The 21438-nt window shown below is 37.4% G+C and overlaps 1 long non-coding RNA gene across 2 annotated transcripts; it reads right to left on the bottom strand.

Annotated features, from left to right (window-relative positions):
• Positions 1 to 6351: 6351 nt before the first annotated feature.
• On the bottom strand, positions 6352 to 21225 carry LOC137856895 (uncharacterized). 2 transcript variants are annotated; one of them, XR_011096863.1, is made up of 3 exons: positions 20691 to 21225; positions 20265 to 20462; positions 6352 to 10461 (listed from the first exon to the last, which is right to left on the bottom strand). It is a non-coding gene; the product is annotated as an uncharacterized lncRNA (long non-coding RNA). The 2 variants fall into 2 exon arrangements; XR_011096862.1 differs by lacking the exon at positions 6352 to 10461 and adding an exon at positions 15952 to 18355.
• Between the last annotated feature and the right edge of the window lie 213 nt (positions 21226 to 21438).

Here is a 21438-nt window from a genome sequence, read left to right as displayed (position 1 = left end):
ACAGAATTATGGTTTAAAATAAAATTTAAAAAGATAAAATAAAATAAAATAAAATAAAATAAAATAAAATAAAATAAAATAAAATAAAATAAAATAAAATAAAATAAAATAAAATAAAATAAAATAAAATAATAAAATAAAAAATCTTACCTTAATTACATTTTTAATGAGTCTGGTTTCAGCTGCAAATGAAAGGATTTTAGGATATTTTAACAAACATTTTAGGATGTTTTAACAAACCAGAAATCCCTTTTTGGGCAATAGCAATAACTGAAATGATGGAAGTGGAATATTTCTTAGACATTTCATTGGCATTTTACGTATGAGTTTTTATAAAAGGAAAAAGAAGTTTTAGTGGGAAAATTATCTTTTTCCCCTCCTGTTTAAATCATCAGAAGGTTCAATAAACAGAGGAGCACCTCTCTCTGCTTGTCATAGTCTCAACTTTAATCTCAGCTGTAAAAAGCCAGTCCATTGTCAAGACTTAAAAACCTCTACTGTGAAAGGGAAATATAATAACCTTTGCTGCATATACACCAGGTGTTGTTCCCTAACAAGCACTACTGATAGAGTGATGTTTCATCTTTGACAGTAATATATAACATGTATTAAATTGCAATAAAAACACTTTCCAGACACAGTATCTTCCAGGATTATAAATTCTATGGACAAACCATATGATTCTATACAACGGTATTGAGTATTGAATAGTAGTGCCAGGGAACTTTGGGTGATGTTGTAAGTTTGATCTCTTACGTGGGAAAAATCCAGAGTGTTTAATAGCTTTATTAAGTGGCGAGATTTTGCTCCTGCATATCAGGTCAGCAATAAATTCTTACATTACTACTGTTATAAAATGCAGTAAGAGAAACATGAGGCTGTGTTATATGACTCTCCTGGAGGAAGGGTGGGTGATTCACTTCCCTTAGTGCTTCACAGTGACTGTAGGAAACACCAGATTTATACAGAAAATTGGGAAGAATTATGATCCAAGCTCAGTACTACACCACTGCAATTCAATGTACCACTATTGCAAAATTCATCTAATTACAATGATCAAAATGAATTGTTACAGAAGACAGGTTTTGGGAGGCAAAAAAAAATATTATTAAAATATGCTGAGAAATCTGCATGAGCTGAAAGTGAAAGGTGAGGGTCGGAAGAAGAAAAGGCTAGAGGGAGAAGGTAGAGAAGGCACTCATTTTGATAGAACTTAAAAAATAAAAAATACAAATAATAATAAGAAAAAAATCTCACAGCTCTTAGGGCCTTTGCCTAGGATATCTTTGCATTTTCTGTAATACTCAGCTCATTGTGATCACTGAAAAGTAAAATCCAGGTTTTAAACCAGCCATGGCTGTGAACTGGAAGCCAGGGTAAAGTTGAGAGAAAGGGTTAATGTAGCCCCAGCAGTTTAGCACAAGGCAGAAGTCTGCCTCTTTGTGCTGGAGCTTGAAGCACACCTCTAGGCAATAGTAAAGTATGTTACAGAATTTGCAGGAAGGCATTAAGCTTGATGTAGCCAAGGAAGTTTTAAAGTGAACTGGGATTAATCTTGCCTACCAATTAAATGCTAATCACTTAGCCTAAACTAGCACTTAGCTTCCTGATATAGCCAGGAGAGAAGGATAGACACCTCCACCCTCTGCTGAACACCCGGGGTGGGGTGAATCACCTTTCATAAATATCTGCAAGTCTCCACAGTGTACAAGAGCCTAGATGATTAGCTAAACTAACAATTTTATTTTGAAATGGCTTAAGTTAGGTGAGACGGATTTCACTGCCGGAGATTTTTCACTGCTAGATTCAATTGCCCAGACAATTGCCATATGAATCCAGTTCTACCCAAGCTCATAAACAGAGGAAAACATGGAAGTGGGGGGGAGGGGTAGCATTTCAGCTAGTTTGTTCTTTCCTTCCAGATAACATTGTTTAATTCTACAGTAGAAAGTCTGAGTCAGCAGCTTTTCCTCTGGATGCCGATTCATCCTAGACAAAAAAGTAGTAGTCTATATAAAAGTAGTCTTATGATATGGCTGGCTATACCAGAGCATCACCAGCCTTCTGTGGGCCTGACATCACAAAATTGCCAAAAAGAGCATTTGGAAAAAAGACTTTATTGCCCATTATGAGCAACTTTCTTTTGCTGAGGAGAAATATTTAAGACCACAGTAATGTCAGTTGCTCAAGGAGTGGTGACACTGTAACCCATGGTCTTTAGTTCTTGTGCTGCAGAGAGCCAAATTATAGGAGCTTTGGGATGTGATCAGTATTCATTGCCCTAAGTAATACTATTGGGCCTTCAGGACTACTACATCCCAGATATGAAGCATGTTGGCAGATGTCACTTGCTTTTCATTCTCTGCACCTCAGTAATTTTCCCAGGCTGGAGACGGGAAAATGGGTAAAGTGGCTTTTCTAACCTCCTTATTCTTTTTGAAACTATGGCTGTTTTCAGAAAGAGTTTGACAAGCTAGCTTGTTTCAAGAAGGTGTTGAAAATTTCCATTAGCAGCAGACAGTAGTTTTTCCACTGTTTTTCACCAGTCAGGGAGTGTACAAATCTGTTTTGTAGGCTGCACTCACATAATCCTAGGGGCTTCTAGAGTTTCATTGTGTTTGATAATGTTTCATTATATTGGGGCAATGAGGTGGTTAATACCAACCAGACCAAGTGAAAGTTTTCTGCCCCTGTGAATTCCTGTCGCATTTAGTTTATTTCTCCTGCAAATTAAAATGAGCGTTCTTTGAAACTGGCTGGTCTCAAGTTTAATGCAAAGACCTTCAGTCTTTGACTGTCAGCTGTAACTGGCCTTTACTGATTACTCACCACACTGTACAGAAGCAGAGATGAAAATACAGATAATAGAAACAGGCAGAAAAAGATAGTCAGATAGATGGATGGATATATACATACATACATACACAGATGAAAGTCTTTCTAGTAGCCCCTGTGAAATCTGTGCCTTTTTCTGTGGGCAGCTGGAACCAGGAGAATTAACTCTGGCACTGAAAAGTCCTTTGCTCGTCTTTCCTGGTTGTTCTGCAGAAAGCAGCGTAAAATAAACCTGGCCTCAGCATGAAGGACCAGAGTCCAGATCAATCATTTTTGTATACCTAAAAACAAATCAAAAACAAATTAGTCTGGAACATTACTGGGAAATCAGCAAAAAGGACAGGACTAAAGAATATGCCAGGATTTTGCCATATGCAAATTGTTGTCTTTGTGTGAGTTAAAGAGACAATTATCTTTCCAGATAATTTTAGCTGACTATCATTTATCTTTATTACTGTATCAACTGTAATTACAGAGCAAATTATTGACACTGGGAGGAATTAAAACTACTCATTTAACTGCACAGCATTGTTAAGATTTCCCTGACATTTTATGTCTTTTTGCCAATTTGAAAGGACATTCTCAGGAAATTTGAGACCTCAATTGGAGTGTCTGTGAAACAACTTTGCATTCTTTCAGTGAGACACACTATAAGGTAAAAAAATACACGTTGTGTTCAGGACTGAGAGGCATTTCTCTCCACAGGGTATCTAATCTAAATCTACCTACTGTCAGCAATGGCTGCCTTTCATTGTTACCCCATGTCTCTTTGCAGCTTTGGTTGTGATTTCTAGCAACTATGTTGTAAATGTGTCATCATTTTTTCCTTTTAATTCTGAGCTACTTTTCATCTGACACCATGCCTAGGAGAATACCACGGACCTTTTTTTCTGTACCAGATGAAAGGCAGATGAGAATAATTCTCTTTGCAAGTCCCCACTCTACTCACATATCTTCCTCTTCAAAATGTGTCCCTACAGGTAAATTTGTTCCATGCAGACATTTTTCTTTATCTTTCTGCTTTTTCCCACAATCATCTATGACTCCCTTTTCCATGAATTCTTGAACTCTTCACTTTTCTTTCAACCAAAGATGGCCATATAGCATTATTTTATTGTGGTTCTCCTTAAGCAGGAGCTTCCCACATGCAGTCAATGTCTCCACATCATTCAGAGACATCAGGTAAAGAGTTAAGGTAGGCATCAGCTTTCTATTTGGTTCTGAATTGTCCCTCCCACAGCAGGAAGAGGGGTTTCAAAAATGTAGTTAAAAAGCTGGAGACGTTGCATCACGAATGGAGAGGATCCAGATAAAAATTGGAAGTGTTGCAGGTACTTAATTTTAAAAGCAAGATGATGCAGAGGGAAGAAGGGGGAAAACAAACAAACAAAAAATTCTTGCAACATAGGAGATGAAAATAAATGGAGCTGATCTGGAAGCAAAACTGAAAACACTATCAGAGAGGTAAAACTCCAAATAAACAGTAAATGGAATAAAGAGGAAGGAAAGCTGTGCTCCCTGTTTCCCTATCCTTGGTACTGTAGTATAGGGATCCCTATACCTGCTCTGAGCCCAGCCAGCTCTTTGAAAATGCTTTTACAGATGCAAGTGCTGGAAAACAGATGCTCTGACAGTTTCTGCATTCCTTCTGGTAATTGTCAAAGCCTGTAGTAACACACTGCCTGGTGAACTCAGCTTAAATATTTAAAGCCCCCAGCTACAGACAAGCCTTTCATTGCTGACTTAAAAATGGACACTTTTTTAGCTGTTGGAAAAAGCCCTGCCAAGTGAGCCTGGATTCCTATGAATTCTTTTAAAATTGCAGGAGATCAGTTTTTTTCTCACATGCATATGGGATGCTAACTGGGAACTCTTACTGACTAAACCAAAAGGATGTAACCAGAAGATTGAATAAGCAGAAATGTACCTTTTAGTATAATTATTAATTTTAGTAAAAAGTCTGCTGCATTAGTGAAACCAAGAAGCTTTTTATTTTATTTTATTTTATTTTATTTTATTTTATTTTATTTTATTTTATTTTATTTTATTTATTTTATTTTATTTTATTTTATTTTATTTTATTTTATTTTATTTTTCTGAAAACCACAGGTAATTTGCAAGTTTCTGTTGTTGCCTGGCCCTTCAGAAATTTCTTTACTATTACTATTGGAATAGGCTGCCCAGGGAAGTGGTTGAGTCACCATCCCTGGAGGTCTTTAAGAAACATGTAGAAGTAGAACTTACTAGCATGGTTTAGTGGTGGACTTGTCAGTACTACGTTAAGCATTGGACTAGATGTTCTTAAAGGTCCTTTCCAGCCTGAACGATTCTATCATTCTATTCATTAGATTATGGTCTGAATTTTTAGGTACGCCTGTGTGGTGCCAGGAGTCCCTTCTGGGTCCCTTCCAACTCAAGCTATTCTATGATTCTATGATTCTATGATTATAGCTAATCCAAATAGTTATTCAGCATTGGACATAGAGACACACACACAAAGAAAAAAAAAAAAAAAGTTTGGATTTATTATTTTTGGTACTGTACAAGTTCAGAGTAAGAAATGAGCTAATAAAACGTCTCCTCTTTTAATTAAATGTGTGTGTGCTTTGGCATTTGCTGTGATCAAAAATTGCTGTGAATCTGAGATTTCTACATGTGTGCATGCAAAGTCACATGCATGGATATAAGGGTAAAATCAATGTCATGTGGCATAAGGTTTTATTGCAAGAATATTTTGAATAATCATATTTCTAAAAAATTAGTTTCTTTTGACTGAAATAGCTATACATTTGCATTCAGCATAGAAACACAGGACGACTGAGTAGTGGAGGTTGTACTGTCACCAAGTGCACATAGAGTTTTTTTCCCTTTATTGTGCACCTTTCTGCATCAACTGCTGCACCAAAGCATTGTGGTTGTTGGCCACCTCTGCTACTTGTTCATGTTCCTCAAGGTTTGTTCAGTCCCCATTTAGGTCATCTGACAACACCTCCACAAAAATTCCCATGCCTTTATAGCACACCATCACATATTTTATGCATGCTTACATAGAAATGAACTCAAGCTAACCTGTTGCTCCTAGTCTTGTCCTTGCTCTTCTGGCTATATATAATGTATCAAGGACAAGTTAATAATGTATCTTGAAGATACCTCTTTGTATAAATAAATGATTAAATAAATGCAAACACATGCACACAGATGTGTGCCTGTGCACGTGTGCACACTATGAGTGAGGCAACATCCACTAAGGCAGCCATTAAGCATAGGATCCTTGGCAATGGAAAGGAAAAGCCCAGAAGCAAAATTTGCCAAGATCATTTTAAGAGCTTGAAGATCTCTAGATTGTGCATGAGGCTGCATTGGTCCTTTAGACTGGGATTTCCTGCTGCCAACACTGTGGTGCCAAAAGCAGGCCAGAATTTCATGTCTGGCAGTCCTAGCATCATAGTCTGTATTTTCTTAGGGAGGTACCTCTGCAGAAGGTGTTCTGGTAAAGTGGGATTTAGCAACTTGTACAGCTAACTGAGGACTCCAAAATTACAGGTATCCTTCAGTGGAGCAGCTTATGAGCTCAGCAAACCAGGAGGGTGCATTATCTACATGTAACCACTGTGTTCTGAGAGAACATGGTGAGGCCCTGGCACAGGTTGCCCAGAGAAGCTGTGGATGCCCCATCCCTGGAGGTGTTCAAGGCCAGGTTGGATGGGGCTTTGGGCAATCTGGTCTGGGTAACCCTGCCTGTGACAGGGGGGTTGGAACTGGATGATCTTAAAGGTCCCTTCCATCCCAAACTATTCTGTGGTTCTAGGAATGTGGGAGCCCTCACCACATTTACTATTAAAGACAGGCTGTCATGCAGCCAGGAAAGCCAAACTGTGGGACTTACTTGTTTTCGCATGAGAAAAGAGGACAAAGAAAATTTCCACACAAATGTGATTTTTAGGGTGCTTTTCAGCATAAAGAAAATTAATTATCAAGAGAAAAAGGAAACAGAAGCACACAATTCTTACCTACAAAGTTTATCTGTGAAAAATATATACAGCATATCAAGCACAAAATTGACAATTAGCATGTTTTCCAAAACAGGATGGGTGTTAATAAATAAATAATATATCCAAGGACTCTATGTACTGATTTTTTTTTCTATTTTGGGATTTTGAGATTTCCAGATATGTCTGTATCCTCTCAGAGATGTAAGTTTTGTTTCTGAAGCAAATTTCTTATAACACTTATGCATCCTTAAAAGTCATTGAGGGGAAATAGTATCTATGAGAGATACCACTGAACTGAAGTTAAAGTCCAATCCAATTAGTCATTTCCTTGTCTGTGAATGGTTGCTCCCTATACACTCTCTTTTAAACTGCATAGCTCTGTCTAGTTTTCAAATGACCTCAGAACCTTTAAAAATGTTAATGACAGAGCTGCACAGTGCAGTAACACAAATAAGTCTCAACAGAAAAAAAGTTTATTGACCTTTTGAATATTCAAGAATGCAATATAACAATGCATGGTTTAAAATACGTGAATTGTTACATATAATTAAATATAATTTAAGTCTTTCTATTGGGAGCTTACATCAGAGGTCAAACCAGAATTAGTATGTCAAGATATTTGTTGTCTATCAGAAACATGATGTATATTTTGGTCTTATAAGGGGTCCAACAGCTAGGCAAGTAGCTCTTAGGATTTGAAAATATTTGTCCATGTTGTAATTGGCCTAATTTAACAGTTTGAACTGTCAGGGAAGGAAACCATGTTTAAAATTCTCATCTTTACTTTCTCAGTGAGACATTCTAGGTTTGTACCAGACTCCAGTTTTTCACATTCTAATCCTTAAATAAAGCTGCCGTTATGGGGGATGGTGAGGCACTGGAACAGGTTGCCCAGAGAACTGGTGGATGTGCTGTCCCTGGAAGTGTTCAGGACCAGGTTGGATGGGGTTTGGGCAGCCTGATATAGTGAAATGAGTCTCTGCTGTCCTGGTTTGGGCTAGGATAGAGTTAATTTTCTCCCTAGTAGTGCGTTTTAGGTTCAGGATGAGAATAATGTGGATAGCACAGTGATGTTTCAGTTGTTGCAGAGCAGTGCTTACTCTAAGGCAAGAACTTTCCAGCTTCTCATGGTACCCTGCCAGTGAGGAGGGTGGGGGTGTGCCAGGATTTGGGGGGAGACACATCCAGGACTATTATTATTATCATCATTATTATTATTTCCTTTCATTTTCTGTCCTATTAAACTGCCTTTATCTCAACCCATAAGTTTTTATCTTTTTTTTCTATTTTCTTCCCAGTCCCACTGAGGAAGGGGACAGGCATAAGTGAACAGCTGTGTGGTGCTTAGCTGCCTGCCAGGCATTTGCCCGTGGCAGGAGGGACCTGATCCTCAAGGTCCCTTCTGACCCAAACCATTCCATTGTTCTGATTATGATTGGAACAAAGCCTATAGCATCTCCTGAAGTTCATTATATCTAGCACTTCTTTTTATGTTTTTTCCTTCCACACATCTTTTAGTTTATGTTGTCTCAAACTCAATATTTGTTTAGCATATGACTAAGTGGATTTATGTTTTTAGGCCAGTTGTGTTAAAACAAGGATCTTGAGTGACATTTGTGGATTTGCTTTAGGTTTGCTCAGCTGAGCAGCTGTCTCTGGCATTGCTTCAACAGTTGTCTGAGAAGCTGTATGGGTTGGGACAAGATGTGGGTCTTACCTTATAAGCAACATTTTTAAACCAGGTGCAGTTTTGTAGTCATCAGCTTTGTGAGTGTCAGTGGACCTCAGGGCGTTGTCCTGAGCCTTTCAGATCTTTCAGTAAATTGAAATCTCCTTGACACTGATTGTGTCATATGGCTTTCATTACCATATGCACGTTGATGATATTCAGATTTGTGGTTCATGTTAACCTTTCCTACCAAGGTCAGTAACAGTATCTCTGAGCGTCTAACAGCTGTCTCCCTGTGGATTTCTCATAATTTTTTGACATTAAACATAGGCAGCAGGAGGCTTTGTTAATGGGGTCTGACAGTTTGTATTCTTCTTTGGTTTGTATTTCATAGTATCCACTCGGTACCTTTAGCTGGGAACTTGGGTCTTGCTTCTGACAATAATTTGTCATTTACCATTTTTTTTCTTCAACAAAAATCATGTCATTGTGTAACATCACATAAATTTGTCTGTACTTAACCAATACTTCAATAAAAACATCATTCTGTATGCTTTCGGTTTTGTGTTTAGAGTTTGCCATTATTCAAAAAAAAATTTGTCACATCAACATGCACACATGACCTTCTGCTTGCAGCATCCCTTATTATACTGGAGAGCAGTGTGGGGAACAGCCAAGGCCATTAGTTAGCAGGTGCTTGGTGACAACATATAAGAGGTAGGGCATAGCGTGCCCCTGGTGCACAGGCCACTTGTCTTCTGGGCTGGAGCATATTTGGCTGGCTTGGAACATGGGCAAAGGAGCCAGTCAGAGGAGATAAAACTTTTCAAAATTTAACAAAATTGTCTCTGTAGGCAAAAAGAAGAGTGTATGCTCTGCTCCCGGCTTCTCAGTGGGAGATTTTGCTCTCGGGCAGGGCATTAAAGAAAACAATACAGTCACTCTCTAGTGGTCCTCAAAGTGATTAGAGAAATACTGTTGTGTCTGACTGGCAGCTCCTCAACTGAGTGACAGCAATGTGGGATGCAAGAGGTTTCTGTTCAAACAGAATGAAAAAGGGAATATGCATGTGGTTTTCTGTATCAAAAGTTTAAAAAAAAAAAAAAAAAAAAAAGTGTTTGGATTTTTATTTGGTGGTTATTGAGAAGTGACAGAGATGGTTTTCATTTTCATTTTGTTCTTACTTTCAAATAAGTGCCTGTTGGCCTGGACAAAGACCAGCTTGTATTTCTTTTTGTTTTAAAATCAGGTGCAATAGAAACATAACCTTCATTCTGTAATGATCAAATCAATAGTTGCAAAGTGTTTGAAGGCTTGAATGTCTGGAGATGGATTGTGTTTCTGAAGATTTTTAGGTAGATCAGAATAATTGTAAGTGTGAATTGTTTGATATTGCACAACCTGAGAGAGACACAGCGAAGAAATCTGCCACATAGTTATGGGCATAATAGGCTGTTTATGGTGAATATTGTGCTGCTCTGCACCTACTCAGCTCTGAAACAGCATAGTCCCTCTCCAACCAATTTCCCAATGGGAATTAAAAGAAAACAACAAATGTGGATATGTTCTAAGAGCAGCATGTTTAAAGTGTAAATGCTAGCTCTGAGTTGAGGATGCATCTGGGAAGCATCTGGGAAGTAGTTTTAGAAATACACAAGAAAAATCAGTGCTTAACCTGCTGCCTTGTCAGTTCATGGTAACCAGCACTGCCATCCTCCAGGAGGAAGGTGATCAGTGAGAAATACCCCTGAGAGTGTTTGGTTATGATGAACTAACCCAGGACCCCCTGTTCAGCACAATCCATTATGGTTGAGGATGGAAGAGAGAATTTTGGGGAAAAAAATGGATGCTTACTTCCCTTCTATTGTAATACAGTCTTATTTAGTCTTTCTCTGCTGCAAAGATTGCAAATGGCACCACAAATCTTCATTTGATGTGAACTGCAGAGGATTGTTTCAATATTACCTGCAAATGGAAAGATAGTTATTATAAGTAGAAGGAATTAAATCAGACTTATTTTAAACAGTATTATGCTGCAGGGAAAAATAAGTTTCAGCAATTCCAATATTTTCTGGGGGAGCAGAAGAAAGATTTGGGAGAATTGTGTGGGAAGTTTGATTGACTGTTAGTTGAGGGAACACGTAATGATAATGGATTTATTTTCTAATTTGACAGCATTTCCAAGAGCGTTATTAACTGCAATCTGGTATAAAATACAAGAACAGGAAAAAAAAAATCTATCACTGCCTGTGAAATTAGTAACCACAGAAAGAACTCACTCTGAATTTAGCCACATCCACTTCATGCTATAGCAAATCACTTGCAGATATTTTCAGTGGCTATAAATTTTTTTCTTCTTATTTTCCATAATATTTTCCTTTGCATCCCAGAAAGCTCTAAAGAATTTATGTATGTTCAGTGAGTAGAAAGACCATATTGAGACATAATAAAAACAGCCATAGTGAATGAATACAGGTACTTTTTAGAAGAGCATGTAGTGATAGGACAAGGGGTAATAGATTTAAACTGAAAGAAGGTAGATTTAGATTAGATATAAAGAAGAAATTTTTCACTCAGGAGGTGGGAGGCCCTGGAAAAATTTGTGGATGCCCCATCCCTGGAATTGTTCAAGGCCGGGTTGGACCCCACCCAGTTCATGGCAGGAGGTTGGAACTGGATTAAATTAATGGTTCCTTCCAATGCAAATCATTCTGTGATTCTATCTTCTGCATATTTCACTGATGAAGGTGTTTCTAGCACCTCAGTACTATTGGCTCTGTCTTGATCTATTGCCTTGTGTCCTAGGACAACTTTCCCTGCTTAGACTCTGTTTACAAATACCTTTATAGGGGAATTTTCTTTTGTCAGAATTTTTAAGTCTCCTTCACTGAGCTCCTAAAAGGAATGTTTGCATTTCTTCCTTTCTAAGGTCATTCCCTTTCAGGAATGTCTGATAAGAGCAGGAGCAAACAGTTTCTGGGGAATACCTGGAAACAAATCTATCACCAAACTCTCCTTGGGACAGAAAATATTTGTTGAATATTTTGAAAATATTTGTTGAGAATGTTCTCAAAATACAGTAGTAAAATTGCTTAATCCCAATCCCATCTGTCATCAGAGCCAATAAAGCATTTAAGATAAAATAAATAAATAAATAAATCCATTTTTCTGTGAAAAAGTTGTCTCTGTCAAATACAAGCCCATGCATCTTTTACTTTCCATATTAACTGTGGACATATTAAAGTTACCCTGTTGGCTTCAGACAGATAATGGTTTTGAGAAACAATCTGACAGAGAAGGTAAAATCATATACTTCGTTTGCCATTGCCGTTTGATGTGTCTCAATGCTCTGTACGAATAAACATGCTTTTTACAAGATTGTAAAGGGCATACTGGCACAAAATCCTTGTAATAGGTAGATGAAGAACAGATAATATTCTTCATTACATTTTTATTGACTTCATTATATGGCAATGCATCACGGGCAGATGTATAATCTTGAGCATCACAATAAACTTAGAAAGCAAAGCAGAACAAATTCTGGTCGTGTGAATATTGATGTAATCTAAAATGTCATTGCCACCATTCATATTACTTTTTTTTTTTTCATAAGAGAACAATGTCAGGCCCAGGCTGTGGCTCATATCTCAGACTTTTCACATTTCTTTGCTTCAGATAATATTTTTCTTAGACATTCTTTTTTCCTTCAGCAAAGTTTTATAGAGTAATTCTTGCAACTTTACTAAACCTAAATTAGAAAAAGAAAGCTAAAGTATATGGTCCAGAATGTTTCACACATAAAAAATGACAGAAGAGAAAAATAATAAGGTAACCCCAAAGAGATTTTATTTCTATAAAAATAGGCACACAAGAGCATTTAAATTCAGGTTAAACCAGGAGTGGTTAGGCCTCGTTTGGCCATACTCATGACAAATCTCACATATGGGAACTATAAATTTGGTAAAGAAATAATGGACTCACTGAGACCTAATTTGTTTTATTTGAGTTGACCATATAAATGAAAACTACATTTTTCCCATTTTGGTTATTACAACATTTTTTTCAAAAGTTGTTACTCAAATCTATGTTTCTTCCTTTATGTAAAAGATCTTGGGTTGTATGCATTCCTTTGGTATCTTTTGGTCATGGACAGACCCTAAAAATTACCAGAATTCCAAAAGAATACAGGGTGTAACTGAAACCAAGAGAAGTGTGTTTTGTGTGTGCTCCAGGACCATGAAGAAAATCTCTGAGCCATAGATGGTGTAGGGCCAAGACCGGCGAAGACTGAATACATATGCAAGTTGTGTGAGATGTTGCCTATACGTCAGATGCTTGGCTTTCAGAGCATGATCTGAAATGTAGAGTGAGGACCTAGAACGTCTTATCAGTATACGGGCATCCCTCAGTCACATAGCACTCTTTCCCAGAAGCAGGAGCAGAGACGTAAGGTGACAATGTGTGTCCTTCATAGCATGTATTTTAGGCACGCTCACACCTATGCTGATTTAGTTCGCCATGTACAGGCATTGAAGATATCCATGTATCCAAATTGAACTGTTTGGCCCTTTTTGAACTCTATGCTGCCTTGTCTGCTCTATCTGTTTTAATGCATTGGGATGTGTTCAATTAAGCTTGGCAAAAACCTTTCATTTGCCTTTTTCACGTATGCCTTGGAAAAGCAATGTCATCTTGGTAATGCTCAGTCTCCCACTGAGGACATTATATCCAACCCAAAATACAGCAGATATGAAATACTGTCATAGCCTTTCTTCTTTTAGTTCCATTCACAATAACTGCTGTACCTCTACTCTCCAGGTACTTTCAGTCAATGATTTGTGATTAGCAAGCTCTAGAGGTTAAGGGGACCTCTTTGTTTGTTTGTTTTTTCATGATAATTTCCAGATGTTTCCCATGGTGATTTGTGCTGTGATGCAGGAATTCCATCTGGTCCCTCCTGTGCATTAGCTCTGCTTTATTTAGCATCTGCATCACATTGTCAATGAGTGGGTTTGAATTAGTAGCTCTTATTTGCTATATCACCTATTTATTGTAACTTCTGCATTTGCAGATTGTCTCTTCCACTTGTCTGATTTAATTATTGCAATAAAAGATAAAGAATTCATCAAAACATATTAAACACTTCAATGTTTTTCTGAAATCATATTTGAAACTCGTTACAAAAAGCTATTCCTGGGCATAGCAGAGTTCCAAAAATAGTGGGTACTTGAAAGGTGATGATTAATAAAGCCACTTAGGTAGCATTAATATATATGTATGACAAACAAAGAGACATGGAAAGAATTTAAATTCTCCACTTGTTTACTGAAAAATCATACAGACAAGTTAGTACTTGACTTAATGTTAGAAAGCCAATAGTTCTCTGTTCACATAGCCTTAAGTAGCACTCCTAACTACCAAGTCATTAGCCAGACATTATATTTCTCTTGCTAAATATCTCTTTACTCCCTGAGCAGGCAAGACCTCTGTTTGGCTTTGACTCAGGCCAACCAGCAATTCTAAAAATATCTTTACACAGAAGACAAGTTACACCGATGGTTAGCTAGTGGTTGCAAGATGTGGTAACGAATCATCGTGACCTTGATTAAGTTTATTAATTATAGGAAACACCAGTTGGGAAGAGTTCTTTACCATGAGACCTGAATTACTTATTCTGGATGAAACTTTTGAAGACTGCTTTTGAGTGTTCGCCTGATTAGAAGAAAAGCATCCCCACTGACGGCCAAGAGCATTTTATCTGAAATAGCAGTAGAAAACCCTTACAGAGTTTGCCAAAATTGAGATTGAGTCATTAGCCACATTTTTTTCCTAACTCTGTGCATCAGTTTTTAAACATATTAATTATTTATTAATTATTGCAATTATTATAAAATACTTCACATTTTTCTCATGTCAAATAAGATGTTAGGATGACTGGGAAAAGTTCTCCAAAGTAGCATTTCCAAACAGAATATTGGTCCATTCTTGCTGTGTCCAGTAACCTAAAAAGGACTGAACAGCAACAAGTGTTTTGGGGATGTTCCTTCTCTAAGATGCAGGAGTCAGTATGGTTACACAGAGTTGTAAACAGAAGAAAACATTTCCCATCAATGAAATATGATTGGTATGCAGGGAGGATATCTATACAGTGGAAATTTTCCTGAAGTTTTAAAATTAGCTTTTGAAGGTCACACACAGATCCTTGGAGTTAAAAATAACGTACAACTTATCCATTAATATTATCTTGGTCGGTTAAACTCAGTTGGATCAGTAAAGGATGAGCAACTACTGAGTGAAATTTCTTGTTTAAATATAGGATGTGATTGAATGAGAATAAAAGACAAAGATGACATTCGAACCTGTAAAATGCTTCTGGATAATTAACTTTTACTATTTGTAATGCATTTATGTAATGTAGTGTCTTTTTTTTTTTTTTTTTTTTTTTTGCATCTAGTAACACAACAGCTTTGTCATACTAGGTTTCTACATACAGGCTAGTTAATTTTCTAAAACAAAGTCTGAAATGGCAGTAGTGGCTGGGGGAAATCCTGTCCCATGCTTCAACACAAGTCTGACCTGAACTAAAAATAAGCTACAAACCAAACCATAAAAATGTACCAGTAATTATTTTAAAATATTTGGTTCTCCAACACTATTCTCAGTATATCCATTCAACAAACTGTGCTAAGTGAACTCAGGAAAAGGCAGGAATGGGAATACAAGTTTCTGCCAGAGACTTCAGGTCATGGAACCACAGGTCCTGCATGTTCCTGAGGGCAGAACATCTAATTGAGATGTGTGGGTCATTATGATCTACTTTGAAAGCTTTAAGTCACCTCCTCAGACTTTCTTTGGCATTCTCACTGCTTTATGAAATTATGTTCAAGAATTATGCTCCTAGATTTGTGTTACCAGTTATCCAGTTCTTCAATTCAGTTTCACATCCTTATTGACCTAGCGTTTTCATAAGTGATAGTATTTACATAAGTAATACTCCAATAGAAACATTTTTCTCTATCTCTGAGGAATGTGGTTACAGAACGATGTAAGGAATTTTGCATTTGTATTTTTTAAATCTTCGAGTTTTGGCCATCTCCCAATTAAATATTTATCATGAGTCCAAAAGATCATCTAGAAGTTTATCTCTCTTCTAAGCTATCAGTAGTAAATATATTCTTTATTCCAAGGATTTCTCAAATGCATTTCATTTTGCACACTGCTAATGCAGTAAATCCCAAGTATTTGGATTGTATACATAAATGTAATTTGTATGGTCCATGTTAAAACAGTTTGCTCTTGCAAGTATGCTACTGCTATGGTTATCCAGAATCCAGTTAGTTTCTAATAATTTTTCACTTTCATTTAAAATATCCTATTGAGTTGCTGTGATCTCTGACTATCATAAATAGCTGATCTGTGTACAGAAAAAAAAATCCACCAGAATTACCAGAAAAATAAGCTGGTGGATATCAAGAAACATGAAGTGTAAATCTCTGAATATTTGCATAGGTTTTGAGAAGCATGCTCATATATTCAGCTTCATCATTATGTCTTGTTTTCTCTCACCCCAATAAGGCATAAAGACTCTTTTATTCCTTCTAACCCTTTGCTGCAAAGAGATCTCATCAGCAGAAACCCAATACAGTCATTCCTGTCAATTTACAACAGAAATCCTTTTCTTTCTTCCTTCTCTCTGTTTGTTGTTTTTTCATGTAAACTGTTTGGAAAGGCTACTGAGATTAGACTGCTCCTTGTATCAGTAGGCATTGCTTTCCCAGAGTGACAGGCTAATTTCCTCCTTTTCTCCTCATAGCTTAGCACCCTGCTAGCACTGTCGTGGGAATTTGAAAGTTATCCATTAGCCTCCTGAAAAGGTTTACCTAGGTTTTCATTTGTATGCACTGGCAAGTGAAAAACAGAGGAGAAAAAAAAAAAAAGAAACGCATGTGGTTCAGAGGTGGGGCATTACTGCTTCAAGCAGTGGAAATTAAACCTCCAGGGACAGGCACATAACATTTTGGACTCGAACAAAGTTTGGGATACTTGGTCTGTGAAATATAAAAAATTACTTATAAGAGGTGTTTTCAAAAGTATTAGTTTAGCACAAATTTAGAGGATATGTTGATACTGGGAATGAAATCACCCCTTCTGGAGGAGAAACTGAGTTAGGACATTACAGTCTGACAAACCAGCATGCTGTGGCTTTCCTCCCGGTGCTTTACAAGTTATTGCAATCTCAGTTTCTGTGTTAGAAGGTCAGACTGAGTCTTCAGAAGTGATAAACAAACAACTAATGAACAGGAAGGAACATGAATGAGTGCAAGAGTAGTGCTGCTGGTTTTGCCCACACTGGGCAGTTCGATGCCCAGTTGACTCCAGCTGTGATACATGCTGCAGAGAGTGCTACTGTAACTGAGCTGAAAGGCATCTCAACAGATTTTCACCAGGGTGAGACTTTATGCTCCCATGAACTCTCCCCTAGAGGATGGTGATGCAGGGAGCTTGCGCAGGTGGCAGCGCTATCCTGGCAAGCAGTACAGCTTGCAAGGATACTGTCTCTTGTTACAGGGTGATCACTGTGGGAAAGTAAATGATAATGAAGTTTGGATTTCAATGGCTGTTTCACCTCCCTGTGAAGTCTTTCATCATATTCTAATGGGTCAAGAAGAGATCTTCAGTCTGAAGTTTTAGCTGAGTGACGAATCTCTTCCAAATCAAAATAAGGTATCCTACTTTCCCAAAAACTAAAGCTAAAAAAACTATTTTCATTTGGATACTGCTGGTAGTTCCCTGTATATTTTCTTCCCTTCTTATTTCAGCAAGGTACAATCTTATCCTCACATTGACCATGTCCTCAGCAATGAATTCTATCTCAATTTCACAGTAAAGTATAAAGTTCATCTTAGTAAACACCGCTGAGAGCCTTTGCCCTATGTACTGATATCATACTCCTTTTGATAAACAGCATTAAAAATGTATGTATCTGATATCAAACATGCATTCTTCTCACCTAGTATGACCATGGAATAGTTATGACTTGCGTGAAGATCTGCTGTTTTGAGAACATTTGTAGTCAGACCATGTGAGGTCTTCCTGATGGCAAAATTCTTCACAACTGAGTCCAGATGAGTCTGGACTAGTACTAAAATACAAATGCCATTCACTATTTTATGGTGAAATTCATAGAAATGTAATCTGGACTAAGGAGGAAAATGAATCTAGTGCAGCAATTTAATTTAGTAAGGCAGTGCATGATGATTTATTTGCTTTCTGACAGATAGAAACTGTAAATTTTAGGTAAGTACAGACATACTACTTGATCTGAACTGTCCTGCTGCTCAAATATCAGAGAGCTGGAATAAATTTTTTATAAATCTATGCCTTAGGGAGAGAGACAGAGAGGGTATTTTCTGCAGCAAGCTGCTTTTCCCCTTATTTATTTATTTATTTTTCATTTAATAAACCATGAAACAAAGACCACTCTTTCAATTTTCTTCTATGAGTCTTCTAAGGGAGGAATATAACTACAGTATGGTCCAATAGGAATCACAAAACTAGCTTGGATGTCTCTCTTTTTACTTTTACTTTGTTAAAAGTAAAAAACAAAACAAAACAAAACAAAACAAAACAAAAGCAAACACACCAAAAAACAAAGAGCATCACACACATACACTTTTCAAAAAGTGGCAACACAGTTCATGTTTTGAAGTTGCTTAAAAGAATAGAACTGTCCTTGCTTTCAAAACAGACAACTGTATTTGGGATAGCAAAACACAGAAGTAGTATTCTGCCTGTGGACCTCCAGGCTTCTGGAGTGAGACCTGCTCAGGCAGGAGAATTTTCTTGTTGCTGAGATTTTCTGAAAAAGACAGTAAAATAAGTAAGTAGAGTAGTAAGCCAGTTTCATTTCCAGGTATTCTGCATACGAATATATAGGCAAAAGGATTGGGTACAGAAATGTGGTTCTGTTATAATTGTCCAGAAGCTGTATCAAGGCATTTCCAACACAAGCTTTCCAAACATGTCACTTATAACAGGTGGGCTGCCAAAGCAGAACATTTAGCCTGGCATTTTATTACACAGATCTCCATTTAAGTTCAGTGTGTTGCAGTCTCTTTGGACCTATGATTGTTTTTGTTAACATTTAAAGATTTTCCTTTGAACTCAATAGATTTTATCAGAACCAATACAGAGGGAAAAGGCAAATGTGCCAAAATTACAATACATGCTGTAGATAACATTTTTCTCTTCTTCTCTTTGCTGTTTAATATCAGACGTTTACTGCTCCAGCTTAGCCACCTAGCGCCTTTTAAAATGCCCTAGGTGAGATCTTTTGTCTGCCTTCTGGCTGCCTGTCTGTCGACATGTGGGTCTCCCATAAGGCTTGACCTACATTTGCCAGACCTGAGCAGATTTTTCTGATATCCTGAGTCATCTTAAATGGCCTATTTTAGCCCACTTCTATTTAGGCAACTGAACTGAGCCTCTAGTAACCCTAGTGAACAAAAGGTGAGATACAGTTATCTAAACTTCAGCAGACAACCAACTGAGATGCCCTGGGGCACCAAAGGCATTAGCTGGGGGCTGGTAAGTCTGGTCCATGACTTCCTGTAGCAGTGTCTGCAGCCATGTAGACTACCTGAAAATGTCTGAACGGAGATCAAAAAGGTCTGTTCCGGCAATGGAGCTTTCCCCTTCCCCAAATCTAAATAGCTAGTCAGCTGATGGAAAGTAATTGTAGATACTAGCCCAGTATCTACAGCTCAGTTAGTAGGAACTGGATCTTAAATACCTCACTCACATCCAGAGAGGACTGACACCTAAATAGAGGTCTTAGAATAAGAAGCTCCATCTGTAAATTTATTAATTTTATATGGGATGAAGCCCACTGCAGTTGCTTTAAGCAGACACAGCTATTTATAAACCTTTGCTGAACTGGCAGTGATTGCCATGATTAGACTTTGCAAAGTATACATGTTTCTACTGTGAATTATAAAAAAGAGTACCTCATAAAATATGCACATTATTTAAAGCTGTTTTACTCTCTTGCACTGTGATAGTTATTGTTTGTCAGCATTTCTCTTCACCTTTTATGTATCTGACTTTTCTCAGTGAGTTTTACAGCATTAGAGTAATTTCTTTTCAAAGTAAATTACACCCTGCTTTGCTTGTCATCATCCTAAATACATTTTTAACCAAACACTGTAAATCAGGGAAAACATTTTAACCTCAGGCAGGTTACTTCTTTTAGACACATTTTTGGCATGTTATATATATATATATTTTAGACTAGAAACCGAAATTTGGCATCACAGTTTTAGTTTTTCCTAAAGACAGGATTAGGCTGAATGATCCTTTTAGGAGCTACAGTCAGGACCAAGCCAGATTTTTCTTTTTCCTTTTTTGGCAACTATTCTGAGGGATAGATTAATTTTTCAAAAGTGAAAGCTGTTAGTTGGAAAGTCTAAAAATTCAAACTATTATCATTTTTAAGACAGAGTTCTGGCAATCTGACACACTTTTTTAATTTCATTGACTAGTTTGTGATACCACTTTTGTTTCCTTGCTTGATGATGCCTAAGTAGATGTATATAGAGATGTATATACACATAACTGTATGGGAGATATGAATTGTTTGTTATTAGGTTAGCTATTCTATGAAAAAAAGATCATTATAGATGTTAGAATGGGAAGAGGAAAGAAAATTAAATTGAGAACTGCTTGCAGGTACGGAGAAAAGGTCTAGAAAATAAATACCAGTCACATACCTCAGCTGTAATAACGGCTTTTGCTTCTAGGGCTATAGAAACGAGCATCTCAGATCCCTTGCTCTTGGATGAATTGGGTTTGAATCCCTCTTATTTCCCCTCATTAGGATGTATAGCAGATGTGACATGTTAACTTAATTGTTGCAGCAGAAGCACAGAAAGATGCCACAGGGAAATCTGTTGTCTTTTTGCATCCTCCTATGTTAGAAAAAAAAAAAAAAAAATATATATATATATATATATATATATATATATATTTTTTGACTGGCCCACAATAATTACTTCTGAGATTTTTTCCCTGAATGCCATTTTTTTTCTTTTCTTTCTTAATTTGTACTGTGTGCCTTAGGGCAAGTGACCAGCAAGATACAGCTTTAAATGTGACTAGTAAAAAAAAACTGATCCAGGAAGGGACCTAATACCCACATCTATATAATACTGTGCCTTTGCTTATATCACCAGCATGCATTCCCAAGGGGTCCAGAGACTGTTTCTGCTTCTACATCTGATTTCAGTGGACGAGAAGAAAAAATCTCTGTGCTTACTGAAGTCCTACGGGAAGTCAATTACGAGAACTGCTGATCTCCTTGGAAAGGACGTGACTACAGGCATTAGGATGTGTCTCCCTGCCCATGGTTTCCAGTGGCTCAGGTCACGGTTCCCCACCACCAGATGCTTTCTCTCCATGCTGCCTCCTGGGAGCTCAGCTCCTCCCGGCATTCCCCTCAGCTGTCCTCGTCCAGCTCACTGCCGGGAACTGCTGGCAGCTTGTTTCAGAGGCACCAGACTGCTTCAGAACAGATAACTCTTTGTGAACCAAACATTTTCAGTCCTGAATGATACTTTCAGCAGTAAAAATACTTTTACAATAAATGATAAATGGTGGCTGCCTCTTTTGCCTAAGTGTTGCTGTAATTCACCAGTGGTTGGAAAGGACAGAAGCTTGAAAGAAGAACCATGCTGTCTGCTAAGTAGTTTTCCTTTCCTCCTCCCCATTATATGTATTTATTGTCTGTGACATACAGCTCTCACTGAAGATCTTAACCATCTTGAAGGTCTTAACCATCTTGTAGAGTCTGGTTATATAGCTACATGGGAATATACATGGGAAGCAGGGACACATAATTATTCAATTATGTTATGCTATGTTCTTGTATGTATAAATTTTTTCTGC

The sequence above is a fragment of the Anas acuta genome, chromosome 1 (assembly GCF_963932015.1).
Source record: "Anas acuta chromosome 1, bAnaAcu1.1, whole genome shotgun sequence".
In the NCBI taxonomy this organism is placed as follows: Eukaryota; Metazoa; Chordata; class Aves; order Anseriformes; family Anatidae; genus Anas; species Anas acuta.
The sequence above is the reverse complement of the archived record's forward strand: the minus strand, read 5'-3'. Positions and strand labels throughout refer to the sequence as shown.